Below are 26,719 nucleotides of genomic sequence, written 5' to 3'. Positions count from 1 at the left end.
GTTAACAAAGCCTAGGCAAGGAAAAAGCTGCGTTTCATACTGTGCTAGCTTATGTTACAGCAGAGCATTCCAATCCATTGTGAATTTAAATGATAGGTGTACCCTCTATCTCCAGGTATATCCAGTACATCTTAGAATGGGAAAGAATATCCAACTGTTTCTGCTCTGCCAAAGTTAACTATTATTACAGCACAGAGATATAATATTAATTTTGTTCCAGAGAAATTGGCTGGCATATGTGTTTCTGTGAGCCAGGCAACAGGTCATTACTGAAACAGCAAAACAAACCCATTCACCATTCTTGGTCCAGCACATTGCATTTAGATTTTAAGATCATAACTGTTGGATACCTCTCCTGCAATGATATACAAGATCCACTCTGCCAGAAGCTATATTCTTTCATAAAATTACCTTCCTGTATCTTCCTTTCCCAGACCCATCTCAATATAACAAAATTTAACAGTCCTGCAGACAATGCCAAATATCTTTCATTCATAATTAAGGTGAAGGCAAGTGGTAAAAATCTCTAATTATCTTTTATGTCCTATTTATTCTCTAGTGAATTATTAAGTAATGATTTATAGCCCAAATTCCACATGTGTACCTGCTACTTCAGGGGGAAAAATATCAGCCCTTCATGCTCATTCAGCTAATGGGCATCGCTAATTGAAAAAATGTTCTTTGCACATATCACTAACTTTCCAATCATTTACTTGTAGAGAAGTTTGAAAACTAAAAAATAAAAAAACAGAGAGAGAGAGAGAGAGATTCAGTGGAACTTTGGAAGCTGGTATGGTGCTATGCTAAGTTCTCCCTCCCCTGTGCAGGCAGCAGGCAGAAATCAGTGACTGAAATATTCTGTCACCTCATATTAGTTTCTGCCAAAGTAGGAGTTGTCAGGACCGACAACTGAAGTTTCATTTCTTTCTCTTTCTTAATTTTTTTTCCCTTCTTTCGCTTTCTTAATTTTTTCCTTTCTTTCTTCCTTCCTTTCTTTCCTTTTCTTCCTTTCTTCCTTTCCCCCTTTCTTTCTTTCCCCATTTTCCTTCCCCCTTTTTATATTCCCCCCGCGTCTTTTTTTCTCTCTTTCCCATAATTGAAGCTTTTCTGCAAAAGAGGTTTCCCTCCCAGAACTAAGGCTGCCTCCTGTGCTGGATAAAAGTCCTTGCAAGAGTCCCTGCTCCATCCTGAGCCACTGCTTTTGTATAAGGAAAGGTCCTTTGATAGCAGCAAAGAAAATACCTGAGCACCACGAAGCCAGAAAAAGCAGAATCAGAGACAACCTGCTGCAAGAGCTGCAGTACCAAACCCTTTCTTCCCTGCTTTTATTTTTTTCATTTCTGTTGTTTTCCTCCTAGGCTGTCATGGTTTAACCCCAGCCAGCCTCCAGCCCCTCAGAGCCTCTCACTCACTCCCTACCAACAGGATCAGGGAGGGAGTCATGAGGGTAGAAGCTGGAAAACCCCTGGGTTCAGATAAAGACAGTTAATAGGGAAAGCAAAAGCCATGCACACAAGCACAGCAAAACATGGAATGAATTCCCTGAATTCCCTGCAGGAATTCCAGGCATGTGTTCAGCACCTCCAGGAGAGAAGGGCCACATCCCATGGAATGTTACCTGGTTACCTGGGATGGCAAACACCTCTCCAAACATCTCCCCTTCTTCCTTCTTGCCTGTTGGAACTCAAAATGTCCCTCTGACATTTTTGGATGTTCCGGGCCCAGGTCAGAAGCATTTGAGACCCTGCAGGCAGCTGGAAACAGCTGTGATTTTGGGTTTGAACCATGGAATGATTTACCAACCTTGCAGGAAGAACAAGAAGTCACAAAAGTTTAGATGTTATAGTAGAAGTAGTCACAAAGTAAAGGGAAGAATTTTTGAGTGCTGTACAGGGGGGTTTTGGTTTTGTACATGGGGGCCAGAAGTTCTAAGATGGAGGGATTTGGGCCTGCCCTGTCCTCCCTCTTTCTTCTTCCTTACCTCCGTGTTCTTGGTGATGTTGGCACTCACAGATTGGTTTAGAGTAGAAAAGCACCATTTAATATAGGTAATAGGCATTGGGGAAAAACTATAAACATTTAACACATAATGTACCATATAAAAGACAGCAGCAGCCCTGGGCGGGGAGAGAAGAAGCAGTCAGGAGTCAGAGAGGATGTCAGGGGGTGTGTGTGCCTCTGCCTGAGCTGTGAGCAAACCACAGCAGCCCCAGAAGAAAATCTTTTAGATAACTTGCAATAAACTGCCTTGAGACCGAACAACAGAGACTGCTGAGCCTTTCTTTGGAAGCACGGCTTGGAGGAGAGACTTTTCCACCACACGGAGCCTCCCCTGACCTAAGGGGGGCTTTGGCACATTTGTGCTCAGGCAGCCCCTGCAGCTGCTGTAACACCAATCCCACCTCTGGTGGAGAAGCACAGCAGAAGTTTGTCCCATATACCTTTGTATAACATGACTCCAAAGCTGTTAACCAGCTGTTGCCCTCATTCAGATCTTGTTTTTCCTGATGTATTTGGCTGCCATATTCCTGTGCCCAACACTGGCCTCACAGCCTCCATGGATTTTGTGCTATAGGATGTGATTATGACCTAAATGAAACCTGAAAAACTGCTCTAGACCGAGAAGAAAAAAATAGAGGCAAGATTGCTTTGCCAACCCCTTCATTAAGAGTATAAAAACAGACTATTAACTACATAATATTTTCTGACCCTAAACTTTATAGCAATTTAACTTCTCATTGCTGACACTTTACAAGTGACTTGGCGTAATTTTCAAGAGGAAAAGAAAAGAACGAAAGTTTTTAATTTAATTTAAAGAAGAGAATTGCTCAGTTCATAAAGTACCATGCATTAACCTCATTGTCTGCTTCAGGAGTGTAACCTCTAAGGTTGATTCAAAGGTAACCTGAATCCCCCCTGTGAGGACTATTCATATCCATTAATGGTTGCAATACAAGACACTGTAGGTCCGAGCTGGTTGCCAGTTCTTCAGCATCTGAAATGTACTCTCAGCAGACTGGAGGACAGCACTGGGACTCATTTAACTCTGACTTTCACGTTCATTTTGCTGTGCTGTGAAGAGCAAAGACAAAATCAATGTCCATCAGTGATTATGCAAGGTAAAATATCTTGTGATATTGAATACCAATGGCAGTGGTGAGCATTAAACTTACTTAAGGATTGTGCAGTTGACAAAGCCATTTATTCCAGTTTCACCTAATTTTCAGCGACATGAGGAAGTTTAGAAAAATATAACAATTACAATGAAAATACTGGATCACAGTTCTTGGCAAGCTAGACTTTAAATCAACAAAATGTATGGTATATATTTATATAATTTTGCAGTGCACAGGTCAGGGGAGGTTTGAATCATACAAGGACTGAAGCTCTGCAAAGAACATTTTGTGACCAAGCAAGTGGCCTCTGTCACAGCTGCATTATTTCTGGCTTTGGATCACCTCTTTGTGGCTTCAGTGCTCAGAGGATGGGCAAAATATTGCAACTAATGTGACAGCTCTCCCACACCAGCACTCTTCTCTAGCTTTTCCCAATTAACCATGTCTGAAATCCTCATTGAGGGAATGGGACTTTATCAGATTGCATCATATAACTTAAAACTTTGGAATTATAGCAACAACAAACTGAGGAGGAGTTTCTACTGAGAGTTGTTTTGACCATTGTTGAGGTTTTCCCCTGAGATTCTCATAAAATAATTTTTCTTTCTTCCCTGGACTTCCCTATTATTGTTCCAATACTACTGCTTATGTCCCACATTCATCAGAGCTCTTAAATCACAGTATTTACCCTGGTAAAAAGATAACTGATATCCCAGTCCAGCTCTCATGTAAACCAATGCCATCTGATCAGATCTATTATGCTTAACAGTGTCATTAATATTGAATTTAAATGGAAATTATTTTCTTTTATCCCTCCCAATGAAATTTTAAGATAATAAATACCAGCTCAATGGAAACAATATTTTGAAAAGCAAATCTTGATGACTGTTTAACCTTGTATAACCCATGGAACAGAAGGAAAGGTGGGTAGGTTTCAGACATGAAGCGGTGTGAAAATCAAACATGTGGTTTTTAGGAAAATGTTTAACCAATCTTCCTTATTAAAGCCCAGGGTTTGGAACAACCTCAAGGCAGGAGAACCACAGCAGCCGGTTTTGGTTGTCTCCAGGCAAACACCAGCAGAGATGCTGAGAACCATCTTGCCAAGCTGCTTCTTTTTTGGGTTCTTCCAGCAGCATCCAGGGAAATGTTTATCAATGTGGCCAATTCAGAGTTGGAATAGCTTTGCAAAGATAGTATTTTGGGATGCTCTTGATTTACAGGATGCAAAGAGTAAAGCAAATGCACTCAGAACCTGGGCAAGTTGCAGTTTCTTTAAGAGACAGTGCACAGAGTGTGGCCATGAGGTGTTTTTTTTGTTTGTTTGTGGTTTTTTTTTTTTTTTTTTTTTTGCTGTAAAGAAATCCAGTGCAATCAAAAGGCCCAAAGAAACCCTGAGGAAGCGAGTCCTTCCCAAAGCAAAGACTAAGAACCAACAGCCAAATGAGAGATGCCACTAAAAGGCCCTAATAAATGACTATGTCTTTGATTTTCTTGTTTCTTAAGCTGTAAGCAATATTCACTGACCTATAATAGAATCTTGTTCATAAGACACAGAGGAAAATGAAATGAGGCTTACACAGACATTTATTCTGGCACCAACATTTTAAACTATTTGCATTCTTTCTTCAATGAAAAATTCCCACTGAATATTTATTTCTATTCCAATGATGCTATTTTTGTAAAATTTTGCATCTAGCCATAAAAGACCAGCAATATTTGATCCCATTAGTCTCTGCAGTTACCAGACAATAAACACCACAGAGCCTTTTTTGTCCCACAACTGTTTCATTGTTTGAGGGAGCATTGTTTTCCAGTGCACCGTGTGTGCTGCACCAAGGATGCCCTTAATCCTGGACTGTGATTAGCCCTGGCAGAAAATGCATCTGGCCCAGCTGTGCAAGCCCAGAATGGTTTTAAAGTGTTACAAGGTTTACTGTACAGATCCACTTAAAAATTGAATTTAACAGGAGCTGAGTCAGAACATCCAAGTACAGCTAGAAAATGACAAAGCCAATGAAAGTAAAGTGGGGAAGAGGCAAAGGCTGACAGTGGGATAATAATTAGCTATATTCAGGGAATGATACATCTCCATTGAAATTTCTGGCCACAGTCATTTGATGTTAATACTTTTTAATTGCTCATTTATTGGTACAGCACACTGATATTAATGCCTCTAGTTCAGATACTCAGACACAAAGTGCCTTTCCTGAAGCGACAGTCAGTCCCAGCATCAGAACTAAGACCAGCTCTCCTGCCTCCAAATGCCATGGCCAATTAACTGCACCACAGCTCCCCACAGGAGCAGAATCTGTGCTCATGCAGGATAATCTGTGTGCATGCTACTCAAGGAAATTAAAGTGCAGCTATAAATCTCAGCTAGTAGCTGCTGTCTGGCCAGCTGCCCAAATTAAGGCCAGAGGTGTCCTCACTATGAAAGAAAATATTTGCTGCTTGTAAATTGATTTTTGTTTCTTCTTCCAAAGCTAAAAAAAAAAAAAAAATAGCAGCCACACATATCCAGCCTTCTCAATTTAAAATGTCACACAATACAGCCTCACAATCATTCAGGTGACACTCTGAGTTTATCTCATGTGATGCATTGTGAGTCCAAGGGACACACCAAGGACAGTTCAGTGACATGTTAATTATATCTCCAGCAAGAAAATCCAGGTTAAAACAATGCTGTGTGGGGATGTGTATCCCTTTAGAAGGACAAGAGACCAAGGAGATTGTTCTTTTGTTCTTCTCTGAGAAGAACCATTTTGCACCTCTCAGTAACCAAAGAGGTAACAACCTTGACAATACACACTTAGCTCAAATCCACTTGCTGAAAAAAGCCTGGAGAGTGTCAATAGAAATATATGTACAATAATTACACTGATGGTCCTGCTCTGCTCAGCTCGGGGCTTTTGAAATGGAGATTAGTGGCTGAAGATGATAATGTTCACGTTCAGGATGTGGCTTTTCAAAAAGTAGTTTTGAAAATGAATGCAATGTGAAGCAGGTTCATTGGTTCAGATAATTTTGAATTATATCTCTTCTGTGAAGGGAGCAATTGGACTCAACTTCTGTTATTATTAGTCAGAGCACTTATGCCCCTGCTGCTGAAGAAAAGTTCATAAACTCAGGTTTCTCGAGATGGATGAGCCATAATAAGCTTATCAGAAGTTACCTACTGTTTTATCTTTCATTACACATTTGCAGGGTTTCATTTTTCTGTTGCCATACTAGGCTGTTAATGAAGATGGCCAAATGGATCATGTCAAATTGTATCCCCCTTCATATAAAAAATGCAATATGTCACCGTATAAGAAAAACAAGTCTTGTATCAGCTTATCATCACTATTACTATAATCTACATGGGTTTCTGCAAGCGTCTTTATCAAAAAAGTTTAAAATGGTTTTTCTGGCATCATCTGGAGAACTATATTCTCTCAGAAGCATATTTCTGTCCCTTCCAAACTGATGACAGATTTTTAACTGCGAGCAGCAATAAAAAAAATTTATTTCCAGCACATGATTTTCACTGAAAAAACCTTCCAAGCATGTAGTTTCCCTAATGTTTGACTGTCATTCCTGCATCATAATGCAGAGGGAAATGTACTGTATCATAATACATACATACCTGAGAGGATGGCATTAAGCTGCTGGGTCTGGGGGTCAATCACACTTCAGCAGTGGCAGCAGCGAATTTGGGTTGTACTGGGAGACCTCTGGGAGGATTTAGGCTCAGACTTGAGTGGTTTTCCTGTCCTGAGCTCTGGGCTGCTCCTTAGGCCAGCTACAGGGATTCCAGCTCTGAGAGAAACAACTCAGTAGCTCCAGCAACATCTGCTGTAGACACCAAATGTGAGGTAAGAGAGAGCGCTGCCCTGAGCCCCATTGCTAAACCTTCTAGCACATTAGGAAGGTATTCGAGAGACAGCAGCTGATGCAATTATTGGTATTATTAATTTAATAACCTGTCCTCCATTTCAGGCTTCCCCACCAATACTACTGTGTTCTTTGTAATGCACATCTTTAAAAATCCATTTGTTTCATTACGGTGTTCCCCCAGTGAACAGAGCAATAATGCTAAAAGGGTTTGTGTATTGGTACTTACCTTAAACTACTGCAGCTTTTGCTGAATGAATGGGGAGAGATTTGGATGTGACTTAGGAAATTAGCGTTAATAAATTGTCAGTCCCTCATTTCAGTGAAATGTTTGCCAGAGATGAATATTTGCTATCATCAGTACTTGCTCCACTTCTCAAGGGCAGAACTAACACACACTTCTAACTCAAACTGACATAAATTGCAGAAAGATCCTTTCAAAAATAAAGGGCTGAAGGCCATGCCATAAAATGCCTCTCCTACTTCCTGCTCTCTGTTTTTCATCTTCCTGGCAAGGGGAGCTTTCTGACAAAAACTCCTGTGAGTGCAGCCAGGGATGCAAAAGAGAAAGGTAAAGTGGGAGTCACTGACATTCCTGTTCTGAGCTGGTGCAGTTTTACTGGGTAGGTGCCCAGCCACCCACTGGGTTTGAAAATAACACAGAACCCAGGGATCTTGGACCTTTTTTACTAGGAGAATGGAATAGCCAAAATGTTATAGCCAAATGTTCTGACACATTAGCTCAAAGAAAGTTATTTATTTCTTTGAAAAAAAAACAACTCATGCCATATGCCTGACTTTTCTCTGGGGCTTGAGAGCTCAGGGTCAGTCAGGTGTCAGTGAATTACAGAGCTAACCAGGACACACACACACATCTCTGTCTTTGCAGGAAACAACTGGATGCCATCACTTGTGAGGCTCCACAAAGTACAGACAGCTAACAGGCATTTTACTTTATCCACTGGTTATTTGCACATGGATGTTACAGCCCAGATTGTTCACTTTGATAAGAGTTGTCTCCTGAAGGGTATTGGTTTTGGAGAGCCTTAAATATTCCCAGTATCCATTACCTGATGGAATACTTCCCTCTCACTTCCTGCTTATTATCCCAGTAATTTTAACCCTGCCAGACAGTGTTCCAGCACTGTTGATCCCATTTTAACACTTCACACTGACAGTTTTCTTCACTCAACTGGACATGACTAAAAAAATACATGGATTTATTTTCCAATATGCTACAGTGCCTAGAACACTTGAGTTCAATGAAGATCTTGGATATACCCTTGCTTTCTCTCCTCTGACTGTCAGGTGAAGTCTCCCCAGGACAGGGCTCCCAGCACATTTACAGCCCCTCAAGTAATTTTTCACCTCACATATAACATATGTTGAAGCATAAATAAAAATCAGCTTGGTCCCTCTCAGAAGATATATTTGGTTTTTAACTCTGCAGCTTTAATGGTGTCTGTATTCATATGCATAACCAAGGATGTGACCAGTGGTTCACAGAAAGGAGTGCTATTTTCATAGAAAATCCAAATTTGGAAGGATCATCCACAAGGATCATCAAGGATCCACAAGGATCATCCAGTCCAGCTCCTGGCCCTGCACAGACACCCCAACAACCCCACCCTGTGCCTCGGAGCATTGTCCAAATGCTTCTGGAGCTCTGGCAGGCTCTTAAAAATTGAAACAAAGCCTAAAATTATTAAAATTATTATTAAAATTATTAAGATTCAAATTTTATAAACATGGAAGTCTTTTTCTGCTAATCTGGTGTGCTGTGACCTTAGCACCAGGGAGCAGCTGTGGAAAGGAAGTGGCAGTAGGTCTTCAAAGCAGGGCAGAGCAATGCCTCTTCTTCACAGGAATATCAAAAAATATATTCAAATTCTCAAGCATCTGTGCATCATTTGGCCAATACTTTCAGTTCTTTATACCGGGAGTGAAATCCTGTGCTGGAGGAAGCCCCAGCAGGTCTGTGGTGTGTGGCTGCAGCAGCACCAGAGCAGGGATGTAACCCCTGCCCTGCCAAGGAAATGTCCTGCTCACCCCTCACCTGGGGATGGGCTCTCTCACCGGCAGGGACTTCCACCAGGGCTCAGCCTCTTTGGCTCTCTTCATCTGAGGAGCTCTTGGGTTGTTACATTTGCATTTTGCCCTCTGTGATTGATCTCAGTTCATGCTGTTCTCAAACTTCACATTCCCACCATGAAGTGCTATGTTTGTAAGCTTTTCTTTAGGCATGGATCAGAGATTGGGTTTATTTTTATAACTGCTACAAGTTCCAGGTTGCATAAATGTCTGCCTGGGCATTTTCTCTCAGAGGACTATCTTCTTTCCATTTTGGAAAGTAACTCTGTCTATCACCCTTTGTGGAGAGGCAGCACAAACTCTGGATCATTTGTAAGCACACTTACTATCTCACAAGGTGTCCTGACCTTCAGCTGGGCTTTTACACAAATACAAACCCAACCAAGGTGTCATTCAGGCAGTTACAGGGGGCAGAAGTGATAGAAGAAGTAAGTCCTTGTCTTATTTTACATAAAAATAAAATACACACAAATATATTATTTATTTCTTGAATCAGCTGTAAAATGTACAGTTCTTGTTTGTGCTTTGCATTATGCACCACCAATTTATTTTCATTACTGACAGAGTATTTACTTTTGCAGAAAAAGTACTTGGTACAAAAAGAAATAGGCAAATGGCTTCTGATGCTGTATTATTGTTTGTGAAGCTCCAAAACACAAAGCAACAAGAAGGAACTGTTTTAATTTGCAAAGAATTCCTTGAGTGATTACTTTGTTTTCCTGCAATTTAGATCTGCCAGCTTGGAAATGGCTATTTAAAGGTTTGGGAGGGCTGTCAGCATCATTTAAGAACTGCATAGCTTTACATTAGAGGTAGGTGCTTTCACAGTCAGCTTGTATCTTGACTGTTTAAATCTCCTACTTTTACTAGGCAACACAGATACCTTGGGATAGATTTTCCACTTGGCTGAGGCTTGAAATCCTTTTCTGGTGGTGTAAGTTGCCCAGTAAAATGTGTGCCTATTAAATAAATTGCACCCACAGTTCAATGAATGGTGCAAAAATGTATATCCCACAAGGTTTTAATAATTAAAAACCCCTTTAAACACCAAGCCAGCTTATTGCTTTTGAAATTCCTTCACTTTCCCTCATGGATCACATTTTGATAAAATGGACTTTTTCATGTGTAATTTTACTTTTATTTTGTTGAAGTAACATTTTCAAGTGAAAAGGTTGAAAGGGAAAAGGTTCAAACCAGCTCCAGCCAGAACTTTGCAATCTCAGTGATAAGAGCATCAGTCTGTTAGCATCACCTTCAAGGACTGAATTGTTCTGTGCTGCTAAGGAGGGCTGAATCCAACACTCAAAACAACATAAGTCAGCATGATTAATATCTGTGGAGAGAGGACATTTCTCCTAAAGGCAGGAGGCCACACCTTTCTGGGGTGGGTCCCAGGGAGTTCTGGCGAGTTGGAATTGTTTTTAAAATGGTCCTTGTGAATATTCATTGTTCATCTGGTTTCAGTGTAGGATGAGACACCTCAGAGATATTTCCATGCAATTTCACCTTATGAAGGGAATGACATCCTTTCTGTACTTACAGAGCATCTGAGGGTATCTGAAGGTGCCCCAAATGCAGATTTCTCTGCATTTAAAGATCCACCTGCAGGGTTCTTTAAAATTATAAATCCTTGGGCACTGTCACCACAGGCTTTGATACTGCCTGTCATTAATGCTTCTCCTGCCTTCTTCAAACACCTAAACCATCACTTTATTTTCATTTTACATAATACTTTCCCAACAAGATGTAGCTCACATGAACTTACCATCTACATTAAATTTTTTTTTTTTCATATTACCTGATAATTTTTTCACAGAGTTCAGCAGAAAGAGCAGAACCTGGTAGCAGCTGAGCTCGCTGGGGCATTCTGAGATACCAGCTATTCCCCAAATGGACATTAAAAAAACCTTTTTGATCCTTAGGGTTTTCTGATTTAATTATTGTGCCAGCCATCCCCCAATGCATAAACAAGGGCATGTTGTTATTTGTCTATTTGTTTGTTTTCTTATGAAGTCACAGTTCCCCTTTTTTCATAAACAATGCTAGGAAGCCATTTAATGGGGGGCGAGAATGTGTACATAATACCATACTTATCTAGAATACAATAAATTGAGTATCTTTGTGCAAAAAAAACCACTGAACTTCTCCTCAACTCTAAGCTTCAGTCAAGAGGATTTGCCAGACCAGGTCTCATTTTGGCCAAATTGAGCTAAAGGGACAATATTTGTGACGTGGCTGCACGTTCTGTGTGTGTGAGGCTGAGGTTGGACAGTGCTGGTGGCACAGGAGCACACAGGAAGTGTTTGAGAAGCCTTCAGAGATGATCTCCTGCTTCAGGATGCAGCTGAGAAGAGATTTTTAGATGCCTTGTACTAGCTGTAAGCAGCAGAAAAGTTAACAAAATTGGATGAAGCTTATTCTAAGATGTTGCATTAAATTTATGGGAGCCCATCATGAAAAAAGATGGAATGGACAGGGATGTTTGTTCCAAGAGTCCCATTTAGCAGCAGGAGGCTGGAGAAGAGGCTGCACCAGCTCTGTGTAAGGCAGAGCAGGCACCTGCTTAGGTTCAGCTTGTTTGATGGAGAGGGCATTTTGGCCAGCACAGTTTCCCAACACTTCACTCTGTGACCTTTTCCTTGGCATTCTTATGTGCTCCCTAATGCTCTACAACACACAAGAGCAGGGATCTCATTCCCTGCTTGTGCTATAACAACAAGTTTGTTGTTTCTATTAGATCAATTCATAATGTAAAATATAACTTCTCTGTAAAAGGTTGGCTTGCACTGTTTTTGGGACTGAATTTGGGTGCAGATACAAGCTCAACATGCAGAACAAAGGTTTCTATGCCTGGAAGATCTGTACCGTGTTTTACTGTAGCTTCTGTGCACATCTTTTCTAAAGTGAAAATCAAAATATTTTATTCCACTGGTTAGTAAAAGTGGAGTATTCTAAACAAAAAAGAGACAGAGAAATAATAATAATAATAATAATAATAATAATAATAATAATAATAATAATAATAATAATAATAATAATAATATTAATAATAATAATAGCTGATCAATGGGCATCAGTAATCTAAAAGGCTAGATACAGCCTTTTGATGTGTGGGATACAGTGAATCAGGAATATTGAATGTCAGCTTTCCCAGCAATGCCCAGCACTGGTCTGGCCTTAATAACAAAATACCAGAAATGCCAAAATAAATCCAGGCCAGTTTGTCTTTGAAACAAAATACATCAGGCATTTTTCTTTGCTTCTTGGCATCAGATTATTTTAATGCCTCCCATGTTAGTGTTGGACCCAGGATGGCTCTGCAGTGGACACAGCAGCAGAGCAAGGCAAACAGGGCATGGCAGGGCCTCCCATGTCCCTGCAAAGGGATCAATTTTGGACCAGCTACACCACCAGCCTCAAGGAAAGGCTGAGCACCTGCAGTTCCTGGGGGCACACCTGTGGAATAAAAAGGGAATGGACAGACCATGTCCATTAACTCCAATTAATGCAGCAAACCTCCCCTGGCTCTTTTCCATTTTCAAGCCAAGGTGTGTAGCACTTTCCCTTATCAGTTTTTCCTTCAAGCCATTAGAAGGAGTCTCTATCTTTCTTTCCCCACAAATGGAGATTCTACACAAATGCGGCCCACAGCAGGGAACTGTACGGTATGGTATAAAGGAACCTTTTATCAACTTAAAAGGATTAATGCATTTCTTTCAGCAAAAGCTCTGCATGTCTCCCAACTCAAGCAGTTTCTAAAAGGAGAAGGACTTTTGTTTAAAATACAGGTAAAGCCCAATTATCCAACGTGAAATCTCAAGCTGTTTGTTTGGGATCAAAACTGAACGAAGCAGCTCCCTCAGTACCACATCCTACAATGTCAGTGCATGCATTTTGTGGACAAGGAAGTCACTGGAAAAAGAGAAAGATTTTGGTATTTAACATCTCAAGCCAGCACTGTTTGCAACTTTTTGGGCCAGGGTAACTGAAGTGCAACAAAGGACCATGCCCAGCAGAGCCTGCCATGATTTCAATTTTCATAAAGAAGGATGTGAGCAGCCCTTTTCAGAAAATCTTTTACCAGCTGTTTGTCACTGGGCTTTTTAGAGCAGTAAAATTAAAATTAGAATTGATTTCTTGTCCTTGTTACAGGACCACAGCCTGTGGAAGCTCTGGGTGTCACACTGCTGGCCCTGCAGAGCTGATGGTTGAGCTGGGGGTGTTCAGCCTGGAGAAAAGGAGACTCAGGGGTGACCTTATCACTCTCTACAGCTCCTGAAAGGTGGCTGTGCTCAGGTGGGGTTGGGCTCTTTCTCCAGGCAGCACTGACAGAACCAGAGGACACAGTCTTTAGCTGTGCCAAGGGAAATACAAATTGGTTATGAGGAAAAAGTTTTTTACAGAAAGGGTGATAAAGTTCTGGAGTGGCCTGCCCAGGGAGGTGGTGGAGTCACCATCCCTGGATGTGTTTAAAACAGACTGGATGTGGCACTGGGTGCCAGGGTTTAGTTGAGGTGCTGGGGCTGGGTTGAACTCAATGATCTTGAAGGTCTCTTCCAACCCTGTGACTCTGTGATTTGTGATTTGTGATTCTGTGATTTGTGAATTGTGATATGTGATTCTGTGATTCTGTGATTTGTGATTTGTGATTTGTGATTCTGATGGTGTACGTGCAGCTCTGTCACACCCCGCTGTCACAGCTTCAGGAGTTTCTTCCCCAGCTGCCCTCTCTGCCCCATCTGCAGCTCCCCACTCCCACAGCAGAAGGAACAGCTCAGCCTTCAGCCACTGCAGTTCAGAGCCTGATGCTTTAACTTAAACCTCCCATTTTGGCTGTGCAGATGAGATGTTCTGACTCGGGAGCTTTGGTGGTGGTTTAACACTGGTGTTTGCTTCACCTTTCCATCCTGAAGGTGCTCCCCACAGCAGAGGCAGATACACTTTCTCCTCAGAAAAGGAGCTCCCAGGCCATGATGCTTGCTCAAATAACCAGTGAAGGTAATATTCTGAATAACACACTGCTACCTTTTAACTTGACTCCTAATAAAATTGAGGATTATATCATAATTACATTAGAGAATTATATGCATAAAGAGCTGTAACCAGAGAGTTAAAAATCCTGCATTGACATTGAATCTAAAATTAAAAACAAACAAGACAAATTGTAGCCTGAACAGACTCCTACATGATTTGGAATTTCAATGCATTACTTTGCTGTTAATCAAAGTCCCCTTTCTTTTAACCTCAAGTGTTTGAATGTCTCTCCTGTCTGAATGTCACCAGGAGGCAGCTCTGAAGGTCGTGCTGCACCCAGCCCTGCACGCCGTGTCCTTTATCAACCTGTGCCACTTGTTCTTTCCAGGCAAAGGCAACACTCAGCACAACTCACTTCCTTGAAACCACAAGATTTGCTTTTAATACATTCCAATTAAATCTGGAGGGGGTTGACAGGCTCTGTGAACTCACCTTAGGGAGTGCAGTGGGGACGTGGGAGCTGTGAAATGCCACTGTGTGTAACTGGGCTGGGGAGCTGTGACATGTGTAAAGCAGGACCCCATTTTGGGGTTGGACTAAAGGAAAATTCCCCTCAAGAGACATTTTGTTGATAAGCAGATATACAATAACATCAATATTTTAAATGAAATGTCAAACTGGCCCAGAAGGTTATGTTGCCAGCATTACCAGGGCTGAATATTTCATTTCCCCTGGTGCTTCCAGAACCAGGTGTTAACTGCTGGAGTTATTTCACATACTCCACCATAGCTTTGTCTGGTTTTCAGAACAGGAAAGCAACCCTCATGCCAGGAAATTTGAAAGGATACAGGAAAAAAATGCATGACAGAGTGGGTGACACCATCATAGGAGGGAAACTGGGAGTTATACATTCCTTCCTTCCTTCCTTCCTTCCTTCCTTCCTTCCTTCCTTCCTTCCTTCCTTCCTTCCTTCCTTCCTTCCTTCCTTCCTTCCTTCCTTCCTTCCTTCCTTCCTTCCTTCCTTCCTTCCTTCCTTCCTTCCTTCCTTCCTTCCTTCCTTCCTTCCTTCCTTCCTTCCTTCCTTCCTTCCTTCCTTCCTTCCTTCCTTCCTTCCTTCCTTCCTTCCTTCCTTCCTTCCTTCCTTCCTTCCTTCCTTCCTTCCTTCCTTCCTTCCTTCCTTCCTTCCTTCCTTCCTTCCTTCCTTCCTTCCTTCCTTCCTTCCTTCCTTCCTTCCTTCCTTCCTTCCTTCCTTCCTTCCTTCCTTCCTTCCTTCCTTCCTTCCTTCCTTCCTTCCTTCCTTCCTTCCTTCCTTCCTTCCTTCCTTCCTTCCTTCCTTCCTTCCTTCCTTCCTTCCTTCCTTCTCTCTTTCTCTCTTTCTCTCTTTCTTTCTCTCTCTTCTTTCTTTCTTTAATTAAATTAATTTAATACTGTTTTTAACATTTGCAATACTGTACAATGCAACCTGTATAGGTAAAAAGTGATTGTCCCTACTGTAAAGTATCTTTTGAGCTTTTAATGGTTTACAATGTGCTCATAAGTACGTTAAACATGCCAGGGAAATCTGGGGAGCTCAGATGTCAGGGGCTCCCACTGAGTGGTGACTGGGTGGCACATCAAAGCAAGCTGAAGACATTGGGCATTTTTCTGAGAGGCATTCAGAGCCTGGCATTACTGTGCCCAAATCCAGTTTTGGATGTTCTCCTAGGAATTCAGAAGTGGTTAAAGACAATGAGTCACTCCCCACCTCCCTGTGCCTTTTAAAAATCCTGGATTTCATAAGTAACAGAACCATAAAGGCAGTTTAAAAAATCCTGCCAGACAGTCCAGTAGAACAAGGCAGAATTGGGAAGTGTTTGTTTGTCAGTGTTTTATACATTTATCTTTAAAATCTTTCTAGATCTAAAGTGAAATATCTATGACTGATCTTTCAGTTTCCTGGTCATTTTGTTGCCATTTCCTTGTCATCCATCATGACCATAAAAGGGAAAAGTAGATACTAAAAACTGTTAAAAATATTAATTATGGTACCTGGGTTTGTTCCATGTGCAAACCATACAAACAGAACAAGCTCTCTCAGGTCTGAAACCCTTGAAGGCTTTTATGCAGTGAGGTGCCATTATAATTAAAAAAACCTCCTTTGGTTCTGCACAGTCTGCATTCAGAGCCTCCTGGAAGGAGCATTTAGTCAATTAACTATTTTATTAACCAATTGATTTTTCCTGTTAGTCCTTAACCTCTTTGTACCTCTTAGGAATGGTTATGAAAGCTGAATAAATTGGCTTCTTTCACCTCTAAAAGGCAACAATAAATAATAAAACAGGTTGAACAAGGTTTCAGTGGGGAACCCAAATACGAAGAAAAACACCTGCCGTGCATCATATAATATAAAATACTAACTGCTAGGAGCAGCACAGCATTTCAATAAATCACATTGTCACACTGACCTTTATTGATATACTGTTTCTCAACTTAAAGGATTGGTCCTGGTGCTTTAAGAGATCTTTTGTTGTGAAGGACCCGCAGATTCATCACATAACAAATAGATTATTTGCTCACCATGAGGTTGACTAAGTCTATATTCTAGGCAGAAGCAAGTTCCCCAAGTATTTTAGGGACAGTTAATGTTTGGAGATTTATTTAGCATCACAGGAGAACAAAAACATGCATTCCTGAAATAAGTACAAAATGTGATTTATATTATCACTTAGTACAAAGTGGAGAAAAAGAGGCAGAATAAAGAAAAGCAAAGCTCTTTCGTTTCTGCTAGATAATAAACAGTTTGATTTTATGGAATGTTACACTACCTTGAAACTCTGCAATGACAGTCCAGTGTTGGAAAATTAAATTCACCACACCGGCTGAAACCCAGCAGAATTATTGGTTCCTCTGTACCAATGGCTGGAATGAAAGACTAAGAGGGTGTGCAAAGAACATATTTTTGAAGTGACAGAAAATTCCTCACAGTTAAAAACCATATGTGTTCCTCTAAAGAGCATTCCCTGCTCCAACAAACCCAGCAGAAAAAAACTGATTCACATCCAGAGCCAAATAACTGAACTTGCACTGCCTATCCAAAGAAAAGTCCAAGTTATAGTCTAGAGGTTCTTCCAACACAGAGCCAAGAGTTGTAGAGTATTCTGTCATATATACAAGATTTTGTACAAATTATGAAACCTAATGTTGTTCTCGAGGTTCCTTCTGCCTTAAAATATATGGGTATCCTGGGAACTTGTGTTCCTGCTACTTTTAATGTTGACTCATGCTGCTTACATTAAAATTCAGATTCCAGGTGCCGTTGTCCAGTGGGGTGAGAAGTTATATTGTTTTGTAAAACATGAACAACAAAATGATTTGTGTGTCCCTTGCTGAAGAAGTAGCTTTTATTTTCTCTGTTTTTACGTGGCTATGTAATGAAAAAGAGGTTGAAGGCTAAAACAGAATACATTTAAAGAACAGCCCAGTAGTGTAATTCAGTCACTGAGCAGAGATCTGTGAAGAGAGGCGAGGAACTGCCCCTGAATGAGCCCCTGAGCTCTGGCTCCTTTTCCTCCCTGGCTCCTGGTGCTCTTGCACAGAACAGGAGCAGGGCAGGCACTGACTGCTGCTCCTTGATCAGTGCCAGCAGAATATCCCCACTCCTTGCTACAACATCTCTTATTACAAATAAATCCATGGATGGCTCTTGAAGCAGTTACCCAGCTTTGAGGAGGCCTTTAATGACACTTTTCCTCCCCCTCTTCCCTTAAAGGGAAGTTCTGTGAAATTCCACAGAGCAGTGTCCAAGGCTGAGCTGACCTTCAGGCAATGCCTGGCTGCATTTTCTGTCCTGTTTTTCCCCGACAGCCCCTGCACTGCAGGCTCTTGGCACAAAGGTGTTTTCCCACTGCCCCTTCTTCAGCCACTTCTGATGTTCCAGGAGCCCAGCCTTCCACCTTTCCCCACTCTGCTTATCTCCACCTGTTTCTCTAGGAAAAATTCTACCTCTTGCTGCTTTCTTTGCCTCTCTCCACCTGAGCCTTCCTTTTGCTGCTCCTCATCCCATCAAATTGCCAAGGCACCTCATCCAGTGCCCCACTGAGGCCACTGCTGATCACCCCCACCTTCTTTCCTAAGCCCAACCTCCTCCTCACCAACCATAAATCTCACAGGGGGGTCTGGATGATGGGGGCAGAGACAGCAAACCTTGCATTTAAATACAGAATTAAAATGCCACCACCATATGGCACAATGAGAAGAAAATGAAGCGAGATGTGCCAGGGCAGTGCCTTTGCTTCCCAGAATATGCACCAATGATGCAGACAGGCTATTCCTGTGCTGGCACTGCTGCTCTTGGGTGGGAACACACACAGGAGCTGAAAGCAGTAGATTTGTTGACACTTTAGGATATACCTGTCATGCACCCTGCCTTCCTGGCCCCAGGATTCCTCAGGAGAAACAGGCCATTATAAACCTGATTGATTTGTGTTTGTCACTCGTCCAAGTGGCTTTCACTTTGGTGTCCCTCAATCTTGCTTTTTCATTTTCGTTTGGAGCCACTGAAATCTCACCTTCCAGAGAATCCAAGCTGTTGGAGTTGTCATCTGGTTCAAAATGTCTGCACAGCATGAACAAAATTTACTGTCCTCTGTGCAACCTGCCTTGGTGGCTCTAATAGAAAACACAGCAATCCTTCTTTTATGCTCTGCTAGGAAACAATCTGCCTTTTTTTTTTTCCTTAGGAGGGGAAAAGTTTTTGATAGAATTTTTGCTAGCTTTATATAAACCAGAAAATCCTCAAAATCCAGCATGCAGCCAACAGCACTCCCAGTGAATTTAAATCTTTGCATGTCTCTTCTGTAGCTTCTCCTTAGATTCAAAATCTTAGTTAAAGCAAAACTTTAATCTTTTAAATTGCCAAGCCTAAAATGTGGCAGAGCAATTACATGACTCGTGGAGCACTGTGTTCAGCTTAAGTGTTAATGTCATCAGCACTAATTTGTTTTTGTCTTTTCTCACCCTAAAATTCATTGCTGTTGAAATGTATCGCTAATTCATCATTTTGTGTCCCTCAATCTGCTAAACAATCTCGTTCCTTAATAAAATTGTTCAAATGTGACATGTTTTTCAGAAATTTTAAGGTCCCTGAGTTTTAAAGGAAGAAATAGATTTTTTTCTTACTCACTTTGTTTTTTTTTTTTTTTTTGTTTGTTTTGGTTTTTTTTGTTTTTTTTTTTTTGTTTTTTTTTATTATTTTTTTGATTTTTTGGTACATTTTGTTCTATAAACTCTGTCTCTTGCTGCTGCCAGCCAGAAAGGCCCAACTGAGAGACCCAAGGTCATGGCTGAAGACAGGCACTGCACAAGTAGTTAGGATGAAAGAATATCCCACTGGGCTTTGGACTTACAGTCTCTTGGCTCTTGTGACTTGAAATAAATGTCTCCTCCTGTCTGGAGCCACAAGCCACATTCCCTCCCTTGTGAAGCACATTGCAGCCAGACTTACACAGGTGAAGAGGATGAAAACCTTCCTCATTTGCTTTATCTATAATGATACATTGACTTCCTTCTCTTGGGGACAGGGTGAATATTTATACTGGCTTCTGCAGATCCTGGAATTTCACACAAATATTTTAGAAAATTTCACCTCTACAATTTGTTGTAGAGATTTAGGGATATGCAAAGTGTTATTTAGAATGTGCTTTACTTTTTAAAATACTTCAGATAGGATTTGGCATAGTTCTGGGATTTTCCACCTCATAATTACAGAGGAGAGAGACTGAAGTGATCTTGTGCTTGGAGTCTTTAGACTGAAGTCTGTGTTACCTTTCAGGCTTTAGTTCTGATTTCCCTTGTGATCTTCTGCCTGTTGATTAAACCTTTCAGTCCCTATCCTTACAAATGGGATTAAAACACATCTGTGCTTTATTTGGATGTTACAAAATCCTCACTTATGAGTGGCTACTGTGCTAGCTTGTAAAAATCAGAACAAAAATACAAACTTATCAGCAAAAGAAACATCCTGAATGTTTGCCACATGGGACACTTGCAACCATCTGGGAACAGAGCACAAAACTTTATTCTTTCAGAATGATTTTCTGAACTGCCTAGTCAGCTCAGTCTCCTATGGATGGAAAGAAATAAGCAAAAACTCTTCATAAAATTCTTCACAAAAATACATAATGCTTTTAGCTAAAAGCCATCTCTGACCTCCTATACTGGCCATCTCTGAAACAAACTTGGCTTATGCACTTTACAGTCTAAAGTTATAGAAAAAGAAAGGAAGAGGGACTGCAGATAACCTGCTTAATTCTCTCACTTACAAAATGAAAATGTCCTCTGCACCTCACTTTAACCTCCTGTCTTTAACAGACATTCAGCAGGGAATACACTCAATTCAGTTTGACTTTAGCTATTATTAATGGTACCTTGGATAAAATCATTCACCAAGCAACCAAAGAGTAACTGGATTTTGGCTCTCCAAAGTAATAAAGTAGAAAGCACCATGGAGATCTGCTGCAGAAACAGGAATGGACAGAATGTCTGATGTTCCTCTGAGCTGACAGGGCTTGAGCAGGGATACAATCCTGTGTGATGATCCAGCTGGATGGGAGATATCACAAGCCACAGCCATCAAGTGTGATATCAAGATGAACTTTTTTCCAAGGCATGAGTGAGGGTGCTCAGAAGCCAGCTGTCAAAGCAGAAAACTGCAAAAGGTTTCTCAACACAAATACTTATTATTTTGGAATCAACAGTTACACAAGAAATTAATTTCTGCTCATTGATGTGATCTGAAAGAAGGAATAAGTAAAAAAAAAAACAAAACAAAACACCTCTCTCTGTCCTCTGGGTCCTGATGAAAAGGGCACTTTCTTAACAAAACCCTCAAAACTCTATCATCAGCAAACAGAAATCTCAGATAGTCTGAAACATCAAGGCAACAGTCAAAATGAGGTCCCTGGCAGAGACAACGCACGAGGTCAGAATGCTGCAGCCTCACAATTTCGGCAGTGGAAATAAACAGAGCAGCAGGCTATGCCCTACACCAAAAAGGGCAGAATTAAGGGATTATTAGTCCCTGGCTGTATTAGTCCCTGGCTTTCCAATCATTCACAATTCACCTGAAATTAAATTGCTTGCATAGAAAAGGGAGAAGAGAGAGACACATGCCTTGAGGGCCTGAAAGAAGTGACAAAAAGCAGGAGTTAGCATCTTACTAGATCACCAAGTGCATCTGCTTTTAAAATGTGCAGGGACACCTCTGGCCCCTAAAATCATGCTGCAATTTTTTCCCACTGGTTTCCTAAAGATCTCAGAGGAGTCTTGACTTTTGTCAGTTTTGCTTTTCCTTTAAACAACAAAGGACTGAAACAGTAAATTCAGATTTTTGTGAATTTGTTACTGGTTTTGTTTTAGTTGCAGTGCTTCTCTCTCTTCTTGGCAGTTGCTGTCCTTGCCTTGCTACCCATCCACCTCACTAACTAGACAAAAACTGTAGAAACACAGACCTTTGATCTTCCCTCTGTTCCAAGCAGCAGCAACACGCTCTTCACTATTTAGATCATTATAGGAAGATCACTGGGAAGAACAGGAGATTCAAATGAACTATTGCAAAGCAAGCATTTCCCTTACTGTTACAAACTCCACTCTGCCTGCAAGCTGGGAATGGCCCAGGAGGGATGCAGCCCCAGGAGAGCAGCAGGAAAAAGTTACTCTCTGGAGAGTAACTCCTTCTGTCAGGCGTTCTCTTGACTGAGGAGTGTGGCTGTGGTGATAAATCACCCACTGAGACAGACAGCTGGCAGTCTGAGGAGATATGTCAGAGTCCAGGACATCCCTCTGGCTGCCCTGCCCATCTCGAGACCCTGGCAGGGGTCTCAGAGACCCTGGCATGAAGTAAAAAACACCTGTGGCTTTGATTTTAGCCTGTGGGAAAAGCTGCCAATTTTTTATGAGGAATTACAAGCCACAAAGGTTTGAGTAGTGTGATATTTGAATTAACGCAGGCTGTAAAAGTAGAATTCTTCGATTTTTTAGAATGGGGTTCAAGGGGGTACAAGATAGAGGAATTTGGGTGTGTCCAGGCCTTCTTCTTGTCCTCCATGTCTTGGTGTGATGGTGACACTTTCCTATTGGCTCAAGGTAGAGATTCACAGTCTAACATGGGTGATGGGAATTGGTAATAAATTGTAAACATAGACACGTAGTTTTGAGTATACAAGTGGGAGCTGTCCAGGGCTCGTGGGCAGACTGCCATGGCTTCCTTTCTGGACAGAGCTCAGCAGGTCAGAGAAAGAATGTTTAGATAAGGGAAAATAAACAACCTTGAAAGCACAATCGGCGCATTCCAGGCTCCTTCTTTGGCTGCTTTGGGCTGGGGCGAAAAGACTCTTTCCAATCTCGGGGTCACCCTGACTTTAGGAACCCTGAGAAATCGACAGAGATGCTGTGGCCCCAGGGCACACACTGGCAGGTCAGACTGGGCTGGAGGTCCTGCCCTGCTCCTGTGTCCTGGAGAGGGCTGGGAGCATCCCTCTAAGGGGGGCACAGCTGGTCCGTGCTGCACCTGGGCTGGTGCCATTTCCACACTGGAAATGCTCCTCAGAGGGGGGTGTGGGACAGGAGGGCAGCCTGCACACGCCTCTGAATGTGTGTTATCTAAATATACCCAGAGATATGTGACGCTGTTGAGGCAGGATGGGAATGAAGAGACTCTGAGTCAGAAGGCTGAGAGTAAAACTCTGATTTATTTCAAAATGCATTGCTCTTTATACAGAGCTTCATGCAGACCAACTCCATTGGTCCTGAAGTGAAAACAACCCTCACCATTGGTGCAGAGTGCTTGATGCACAGTGATAGAACTTAACTATAAACAATGTGAACAAATAAGAGATGAAAGATTATTTACATTCTTTTCCAACAGATTCCCAGGCTTCTTCCTGGTTAGAAACTCTCAATTTCTCTCTTTGATTCTGAGACCGACAGATATGTGTAGCCAAGTGAAAGTTCTCTGCTGCTGCAAGAGTTCCAGCTTGTCCTGCAAGCAGTCCCTGGTAGGACCCAATGTTTTCAGCTCTGGGATAAAACACTGAGAGGTGCTGGTCAGTGCCTCTGAGTACATGACCCGTTAAAATTGATCCTCACAGTGAAAAACCTGAGCTCTAGGAAAAATTTTTGTATAAACTACAGTTTCACACTGATCAGAGTTAAGTGGAACATGGGACCTTCTACAGCTGAGTGGCAGAAATGGCAGCTGATGGGTCTTCTAAAGTGCCAGCAAGGCTAATGTTGGATCCTTGGAAATCTTAGTGTAGACACAGATACTGCATTCCATAAAATCCTAAAGGAGGGGAGGCTGACAGGGACTTCCAGCGACTTCATAGCCCAGTCCTCCTTGCTCAGAGATGCACCATCTGAGCCCTGCTGTTCAGGGCATGTCCAGCCACAGCCTGGGCACCTCCAAGGATGGAGACCCCACTGCCTCTCTGGGCAGCCTGCTCCAGGGCTCAATAACAATTTAATCACAGCCTACAAAGTTCAGAACAACTACCCTCCTCACTTCATTTTCTGTCCTTACCTTTGATTTCATGCTCTGCTGGATCAATATAAACCTCATTTGGGTCCTCCGCATTCATCTTCTGTTCCTGGAAGTCAAGGAACTGTTTTCCTGTGATTTCCCTTTGTTTATAAGAGAAAACCCTTTGGCAAACACTGGTTGGGCCAATACATAGAGGCAGTATAGCGTAACCATCACCTTAAAACACAAATGTCTGAGGAACATGCTCTGAAATAAAATACTGAGAGTCTGTGGTGAATTAATTCCAGTTAAAAACACTCAAATACACATACATGAAGGTAAACTATATGGGGAATAGAAAGAATACAAATAACATAAGAAAAATACTTAATACACACATTTAATCTTACATGTATTAAACCTCACTTGCAAAAGCGATCCCTAGAAGACCAGTGGGTTATTTTGATTTGCAAAGTTACACATCAAACAAAGTATTTCCAAGACTGAATTCATAACTTTGCCATTATAAAGTCAGACCATCACTCCAAGTTATTTTATGCTTTATTATGGGGAAAGTTTCTCTTTCTTTCTTGCCACAATAGCCAAAAGTGTAAAGAACTGTTCTGTCCCTCTAAGCCAGCCTTTATCCACATCTGGCTTTTATTGTTCTTTTCCAAGTTTGCTAAACTGTTGCAAATCTTTTGAAAAATGCATACAAATTCACTGCAGACAATTACATCTGACAAATCAAAAAAACATCTTTGTCATCTCTGGACTCCTCTGTATCGCTCTGTGTGTGTCTGTCCAAATTCTTCTAATGAGATTTTGGGGCTGTGGGTATTCTATGACCAGTGATTCACTTCACTTCAATAGCCATCAGATGGCTGTGAGTATCCTCTGTTCTGTGCTGAACCTGGCTAAAATTCGAGATGATGAATAAGGGCTATAAATCCCTGCACTTTCCTTGAACATTATATTCATTAAAAAGACAAAAAATCAGTTGAGCAATGATGTATGTTGCCAATGTACCCAATCTATCAGGCATTTGACTCTGCTCTCGACTGTAAAGATAGACTGAGATCAATTTTCTTCCTGTCAGCAGCTCAAGTAGATGATTCTCATGCCTTCAGTTCCATTCAGAGAACTCTGCACTGGGTTTGTTAATTCTGATAAAATCTGCTCTAATTTTGTGAATTTGGATATGCTTAATCTTTGTGAAATATCCCTGAAGGATTGCAGAGAACCCTGATTTGCCTGAGATCAAAGCTCCGGCAGACATCCAAGTTCAGTTTGATTTGAAGTGACAAACTGTAGACCCTAAGACTTGATTGTGGCTACAGCCCTTTGGGATGCTGCACAGGCTTCAGATACAAATCCTCTTCATGCTTTGATCACACTGCAAACTGTTGCATGAAAATAAACAAACTGCTTCAAAAAAAGTCATATTAAACTTACATTTTGTAAAATTATGAACAATAATACTTTTTTGCTGGAGGCCATCACAGGAAGATGCTTTCTAGTATCAGCTCTATGAGCACTCACCATGGGCACAAATACCACTTGTGAGTTGTGCTGGAGCCCTTTGGTAAAGTCCTGGACACTCCAAAATATGTCAGCAAGGAAAACCATGTGCAATTAATCTGTTTGCCTTCTCTGGAGGGTTAACAGATCCTGAGCTACTGGAACTATGGCCACTGTCTCTAATTCAACTGAGCAATACCAGTTTACTCCTGCTAAGGCTGTGCCCTTGTGTAAACTGTTCCAGGGTACAAATCAAAGCCCTAAGAGCATGGATGTGTTCTTCCAGGCAATCTGGATCATCTTAGGCTGCACAATTAAATAGGTCAACCTCAGCAGCTTGATAAAAGGCTTCAAAAAGATTGTGTCATTATGGCTTTGATGTTTTGTAGACCTGAACTGCATTTGTAAGTGAATGCACTGGAAGCATTAGCTGAAGAGTGCCTATAATAGCAAGTAGGAAAAACAGTAAGAGAGTCCATAATAATACCCCCTTGCCTTCAAATGGAAATGCTTTCTCATTTAGATAGGAAATTGCACTCATAAACCTTAGCTGAGTATGACCTTATTCTTCTTAGTGTCTACCACTGTGGATAGCTGTTATATAGAAAAGAATTTTAGATCTGCAGGTCTTTAGAATCAGAAGTGAAGTTTATTATTATATCCACTGCTCATAAACAAGCATATAGATTTTGTTCTGTAAAAAAAGCTAAGTCAGTGCTCTTTGGGTGGCAAAAATATATGTTAGAAGAAAAATAATCTTTTACATGCTGACATATAATGTAATAATTCTATCATAATCAGAGAAAATACGCAGACTCCTCATGGAGCTAGTTTAAGTTCAGGTTAAGTTAGGAATCTTAGTGAAGATTTAAATATGAAAGCTGGAGAGGGACTTTTTACAAGGGGATGTAGTGCCAGGACACAGGGAATGGCTCCCAGTGCCAGAGGGCAGGGCTGGATGGGATGTTGGGAATGAGGAATTGTTCCCTGGCAGGGTGGGCAGGCCCTGGCACAGGATACCCAGAGCAGCTGTGGCTGCCCCTGGATCCCTGGCAGTGCCCAAGGCCAGGTTGGACACTGGAGCTGGAGCAGCCTGGGACAGTGGGAGGGGTCCCTGCCATAGCAGGAACAGAAATGTGATTGTAGGGTCCCATCCAACTTAAACCACTCTGTGAATGCATAATTCTGTGATTTAAGTATTTCTGCAAGGGGCTCTTGGTTCCAGCAATTTACCATTTCAGCAGACTATGCAAATAATTTACTGTCTCTCATTTCACTGTGATTGGCAATTAAAGTGATATAGGACATCTTCATGGTGAAAATTATGTTATGGAAAGATGTATCACTCCTACAATCATGAGCAGTCACAAATCAGTCTTTGCTATTCCCTAGGTAAGTTAAAAAGATAATTGTCCACCACCTTCCTTGAAATCCATTTGAGACTTTATTTCTGGTTCCAAAATGAGACTGAAGTAAGAAACACAAATTCCTTTAGCCAGTACTCACAGAATCTTTGCAGCCCAGCACCATCCCCCTGTTTCCAGGACAAGGGGACACTTTTGACACCCCGGGATGTTTGGGGTGGGTTGGGTCTCTCCCTCACTCTGCCTTGTCCCAGCTTTATCTGCATGGAGGAGGAAGGAGT

General features: G+C 41.5%; 1 long non-coding RNA gene across 2 annotated transcripts; it reads right to left on the bottom strand.

Annotated features, from left to right (window-relative positions):
- Positions 1–1,323: 1,323 nt before the first annotated feature.
- LOC140684860 (uncharacterized) lies at positions 1,324–18,156 on the bottom strand. Of its 2 annotated transcripts, none has more exons than XR_012057757.1 (3): positions 17,853–18,156; positions 6,745–6,953; positions 1,324–3,072 (listed from the first exon to the last, which is right to left on the bottom strand). It is a non-coding gene; the product is annotated as an uncharacterized lncRNA (long non-coding RNA). The 2 variants fall into 2 exon arrangements; XR_012057758.1 differs by having other exon boundaries at positions 6,745–6,950; positions 17,853–18,154.
- Positions 18,157–26,719: the final 8,563 nt, after the last annotated feature.

The sequence above is a fragment of the Taeniopygia guttata genome, chromosome 11 (assembly GCF_048771995.1).
Source record: "Taeniopygia guttata chromosome 11, bTaeGut7.mat, whole genome shotgun sequence".
In the NCBI taxonomy this organism is placed as follows: domain Eukaryota; kingdom Metazoa; phylum Chordata; class Aves; order Passeriformes; family Estrildidae; genus Taeniopygia; species Taeniopygia guttata.
This window is presented reverse-complemented; position numbering and strand designations above follow the sequence as displayed.